At 48.2% G+C, this 5,079-nt stretch overlaps 1 non-coding gene across 1 annotated transcript; it reads right to left on the bottom strand.

The window, feature by feature from the left end:
• Positions 1–4,371: 4,371 nt before the first annotated feature.
• Positions 4,372–4,490, bottom strand: LOC112484029. The gene has a single exon (XR_003047871.1). It is a non-coding gene; the product is annotated as a 5S ribosomal RNA (ribosomal RNA).
• Positions 4,491–5,079: the final 589 nt, after the last annotated feature.

The following is a 5,079-nucleotide window of genomic DNA, read 5'->3' as shown; positions in this document are numbered from 1 at the left end:
AGCCCTTGCTGTGGTGGAGGATAAAACTCTGTATAAACAATGTTTCTGTAGAGCCTTAACTTCCAACGTCTCAAACATAGTTAACTTGCACAGATTCCACTGCATGTAATAACCACACTCCTACAAAGACAGAACAGGACTGACTGTGCCTCCTGCTCATACTTTCTACGTGCATGCAATTATGTTCTGTGCATGACTGCACGCATCATATATTTACCTCCTTGTCGTGGCGCAGGTTCACGTACACCAAATATTGTACGCTGGACTTTTTTGAAGATGTTAAGGGACATTTCGGTGGTAATCTTGATTGTACGGCTGACGCATGGATTTAGAATGCCCCTGGAGGCAAGTCAGCTGGATGTCATTCCCTCTCAGAAATGCCTTTGGTAATCTCTAGCCCAGAAAGAAAACATCCTTGCCCTTTTAATTTATTTTCACTTTCTGTTTCTATATCTGTGTCTACAAAATAGATGATAAACAGGAAAAAAAAGTGGAACCACTGACTTGGGTTCGTTGGGTAAGTGGATCGATGTGGATCGAGGCACTTGGATTTTATGTAAGTCCATAGAGCTTGACAAATACTGGCTGTTGTTAGTTATAATGATACGGTCTATGTATTCACTACAAACAATAACTTTGTAGCCCCAACAAATGAGAAATACAGTTGTTTCAATCGAGCTTTGATTTTGTTTGAATTGTTTCTTGTTCTGCATGAACATTTTGTCTGGAAGGTAAAAAGTTCTTAAAAGTAAGAAATAAGTACCAGTTGTTAATTCTATTTATTGCCTTATTATAAACATGACAATTTCTTTCTTTCTTTCTTTCTTTCTTTTTTATTGTATCTTAAAGATGATATAAAAATTACTGGTCCTGTGGGAAAGGAACCCACCACAGTGGTGTTTATCTTGGCCACTTATCAGAAGTAGGGGCAGCACAGGGACGGCTGGGAAGGACAGGTGCCCTGATGCCTGGCCAGGAGGCCCTCGGCATCCGTTGCTGTGGTCTGTGGCCACAGGGTGGAGAAGGCTGGGGCAGTCTCCTAGGTGGCAGACAGCTGAGGAGCAGTAACAAGATGGTTGGATTTGGAGTCAGATGACCTAGGTTTGAACTTGGACCTGCTACTTACCAGCTTCTGGGGACTTGACTTAATTGAGCCTCAATATCCTCATCTGAAGAAATGGAAATAATGATAGAGCCTATCTTACAGGGGGTGGAGTGATTTAAATAAGTGGATGTGTAATAGTGTGCTTCTTATAGGCTGCAGTGTTCAACAGTTGCCTTAACAGTAACGGCATGACCCTGCTCACTGACCTGGGCACAACAGAAGCCCCTCGGAGAGACCTGAGGATTTGGGGTATCGTATGAGGCCTGGGCAATGCAAATTAAAGATCTGGGTGCTGGTACCCTGCTCTGCTTCTCTGGATGAAAACTCTACACTTCAAGGCAGCCTGGGGTGTCAGGAGCAGGGGACCAAGGGACATATGTTGTGGACATGTGCCGCCCTCTAGGCAGCCTTGTTTAAGACGTGGACCTCGGAGCTTGGCCCTGGTTGCCAGGAAGGGCTCCAGTCTCGTGTGGCACCTGCTGCTGTCACCTGAGTCCTCTGCAGTACTCAGCAGGGCTCGGCAGGCACAGTCGTGGGCATTTTCTGGATCCTTTTTGGTCTCTGGGAAGCAGATCGAATCTTGAGACGATCCGATGTCCCTTGCCGTGGATTTGCCCATCTCAGCATATGTCTTATGGGGAAGGATGGGAAGCAGGGGCTGAACTGGGTTCTTCTCAGTGAACCAAGTCGCAGTGTATCTGTCAGGTGCGTTCATAAGCGAGAACATGGACCTCCCTGAGGAGGGATGCCCGTCGGCTTTGTAAGTCCCTGGCCTACGGAGCCTTCGTTCTGGGCATTCCCGGGACGTTCAGAGCGGAACCTTCCCGCTGGGCGCGGGCGGAGTCCCCACAGTCGGCGGCGACGCCCAGCGTGTTCTTCGTCTTCTTGGTTTCGGTTCGTCTTTGTGGTTTCCTGGAGCCCTACAGAAAAGGGAAGCCCTTCCTGAGCGAGGGCTGAGCACAGGGAAGCGGTGGCACCCATCGCAGCTGATTCCTAAATGACAGAACGCTGCTCTTCCAATAGGCTCTTTCGCGGCCTGAGGTGTCAGGGTCGGTCATTAGAATTTCCCTGGACTTCACACAGAAGTCTCGTGTATGACTCCAGTCGATGCTCGTTGGAAGTATTTAAAAGCAAAAGGCAACCTAGGTTGCTCCAAGCCCTGCTTTTCGAGTGGGGGGTGGCGAGGGGTGTGGCTCCGACTCTTCCTCTTCGCCAGCGTGACTTCCTTCATAAATACCATGGCAACACCTCTCAACACCTTCTTCTTCTGGGATGCCGTGTCCCAAGTGGCGTTTTTGAGTTACCTGGTAACAGAACCAAAGAACGTGCTGACTCTTAACAAGGATGCCTTATTTCCTGAGCATCCTAGAAACAGATTATGGCCGTAGACCCGGCCATGCGGACAGCTGCTTTGATGGGCAGGTCTAACTTACCGTGAGCATGAGTCCATTCCAAAAAGCCTGGAGTGTGCTCTTCAATCTTCTGTGTCTACGTCTGTCTGTCCATCCGTCCATCCACCCACATGTGGGTTCTGTGAGTTCTGTAATACATGGTGGCAGGTTCTGACATGTCTGGCAAGTTGCCCTTTGGGGTGGGTCTTGGGATGATGAACCTGGCTCTGCAGGTTACCCTTGAAACCTTTCCTGGGTGGGTCTAAAGCCTGCTGTGGCTCTCACTTCATAGCTGCCTGAGCTCCCGGCTGTGCAGTGAGCAGAAATAATGAGGAGCTGAGCAGGCTTTCGACAAATAGTTTTGGGGAATATAATAGAACAGTGGGCAAAATCTGTACTCCCTAAGTCACTGCCGACAAGTACAGGAACTTGAGGAAGAAAGCAATGATTATTTTTGCCTTCGTGTATGCACTTGCTAGGTTTGTGTGAGAACAGTGTCCCAGGGGCGTTGTTCAGTTAAAGACGATCGCACTATGTCCTTGGGAATGGCTCCTGTCTTCCGCTCTCCCTCCTCTCTGCGAAAGGCTTGTGTGAAACGAGCACTACTTCTCTAATCGTTGGGTTCCCTCCCCGTTCTGACGCCGCTGCATTCCCGTCTTTAGCTGATTAGAATGAGAAATTACCACCTTGAACAAGAGCAAGTTGAAATTGGAAAACTGCCCTCTGACTTATTATATAAGCTCTAAAATACTGGATCTGAAATCTTGTTTACCTTGCTAAGAATTCCTGTAATGAAGATGAAAATTTCTAAGCACTGCGGACCCGTATGTTTTCATTACTGAAGATTCGGTTATCGTGATGCAGTCTGTAAAGGAAAGAATGCGCCGATGAGTTAATCTCTCCCTGGGCGTTTTGGGTCAGAGCGTTGTTTGAAGCAGACCCGCGGGGCCACCTAGAGTTACCCCCCTGGAACTCGGCACCCCTTCTCTGCAGGGGTGCACGGGCTGTCCTAGGTCTGTGGTCACTGCACCGCTTAGGGTTGCTGAGGCCAGGCGTCCACTGAGGTCGGCTGGAGAGATTGCTCTTGAGATTCAGTGGGACGCCTGGCAAGACAACCACCGTCCGTCGTGATGGGCTTCGGCCTTTGGCCGTGTCATTTCCTGAAGCGCTTTGTCTTGTTCTGTGTGTCCATGTGGCGTGTCATGCCACCCTCTTCTCAGAGCCACACGTGTGGGGTGCACCACACAGCTCATTACAAGGTCTGTTTGAGATTTTTAGCCTCTTGAACTGTAGACGAGGAGCTTATCTCATGCCCAGAGTGAGCATTGGAAAAGACTTAAGGGAAAGTAGACAGTTGGAATAGATATAGAAGTGCTTCAGACAGGCCTCTCCTGTCTTCATGCAAAACATTTAGGACAAGACTCCCCACTTACTAGGTGGCATGGTCTGCTGCCTTGCCAGAGCTGGGGTTGGGAGGCTTATCCTGCCAGCCAAAGGGAGGGTATCTTTGGGAAACGAAAAACATAAATTAGTGCCTTCCTTTTCCCTGTGCCAGTCCGTGGAGATGGATATAAATAGATCAGAAAGTCAGCAAGCAGTTTTGTGGCTCTGCAGCTGATAGTGGATGGAGCAGGTGGGGAGGTCGGCCTTGCTGCGCCCGGGCTCGGAGTGACATGTGGCACCAGCAGTCCTCGGGCAGAATCCACATGCAGCCCAGTGAAACTTCCATGACACAGGGTGGGAATGAGTGCCCGATAGGCAGCTTGTCCCCATGTCCCGAGGTTGGCCCTGGCCTGCACTAGAAGACCGTTCTCAGGACTTTTTATTTTATTTTTTATCTTATTTATTGATTTGTTTATTTGTTTGTTTGTTTTACGCCTACAGCACCTGGTCTTCCTAGGTGGTCACCCGTCCAAGTACTAACCAGGCCCGACCCTGCTTAGCTTCCGAGATCAGACGGGATCGAGCTTTTTCAGGGTGGCATGGCCGTAGACTCAGGTCTTTTTGAAGATAAACTTGCGGAAGCTCTGCGTTTGTGGCTTTCATCTTAGGCCATAGCAGGGCACAGGTAACTCACCCAAAAATGCTGCTCGCTGCCCCGGCCCCCTACCCCGAGCCAGCTCACGTTAGCCAGCAGCTGTGAGCAGGGAAGCATTCAAGAAGAATTTTATTTTTGGAAATAATGATGCTAAACATATATAAATAAAAATAATGTTTTGGTGAATGCAGGGGAAAATTCACTATTTCTCTCAGTCTCTTTTTAAACATCCCCAACCCCCTGCTTTTTTTTTTTTAAATAGACTTAGTGTTTCCTAATAGGTATCATGCCTATTTTTAATCTAGTGAACAGATAAAAATATATGCATTTATCTGTCTTCTGATACTTTAGATTTCATTGGAGAAGGCTTTTGTCACTTAAAATATAATAGTACCAGGGCAGCAATTGAAAATAACTCAGGGGCTCCTGGCACCCAGAGCCATCAGGGAGATTCTTCAGTGTGACAACTGAACCATTTTAGGTCCCAAAGAAGCAAACTGAGTGTTCTCGCGTTCAGGTCTGTTGCCTCCGTGGCTGTTTTTCTG

The sequence above is a fragment of the Pteropus alecto genome, unplaced genomic scaffold (genome assembly GCF_000325575.1).
Source record: "Pteropus alecto unplaced genomic scaffold, ASM32557v1 scaffold60, whole genome shotgun sequence".
In the NCBI taxonomy this organism is placed as follows: domain Eukaryota; kingdom Metazoa; phylum Chordata; class Mammalia; order Chiroptera; family Pteropodidae; genus Pteropus; species Pteropus alecto.
The sequence above is the reverse complement of the archived record's forward strand: the minus strand, read 5'-3'. Positions and strand labels throughout refer to the sequence as shown.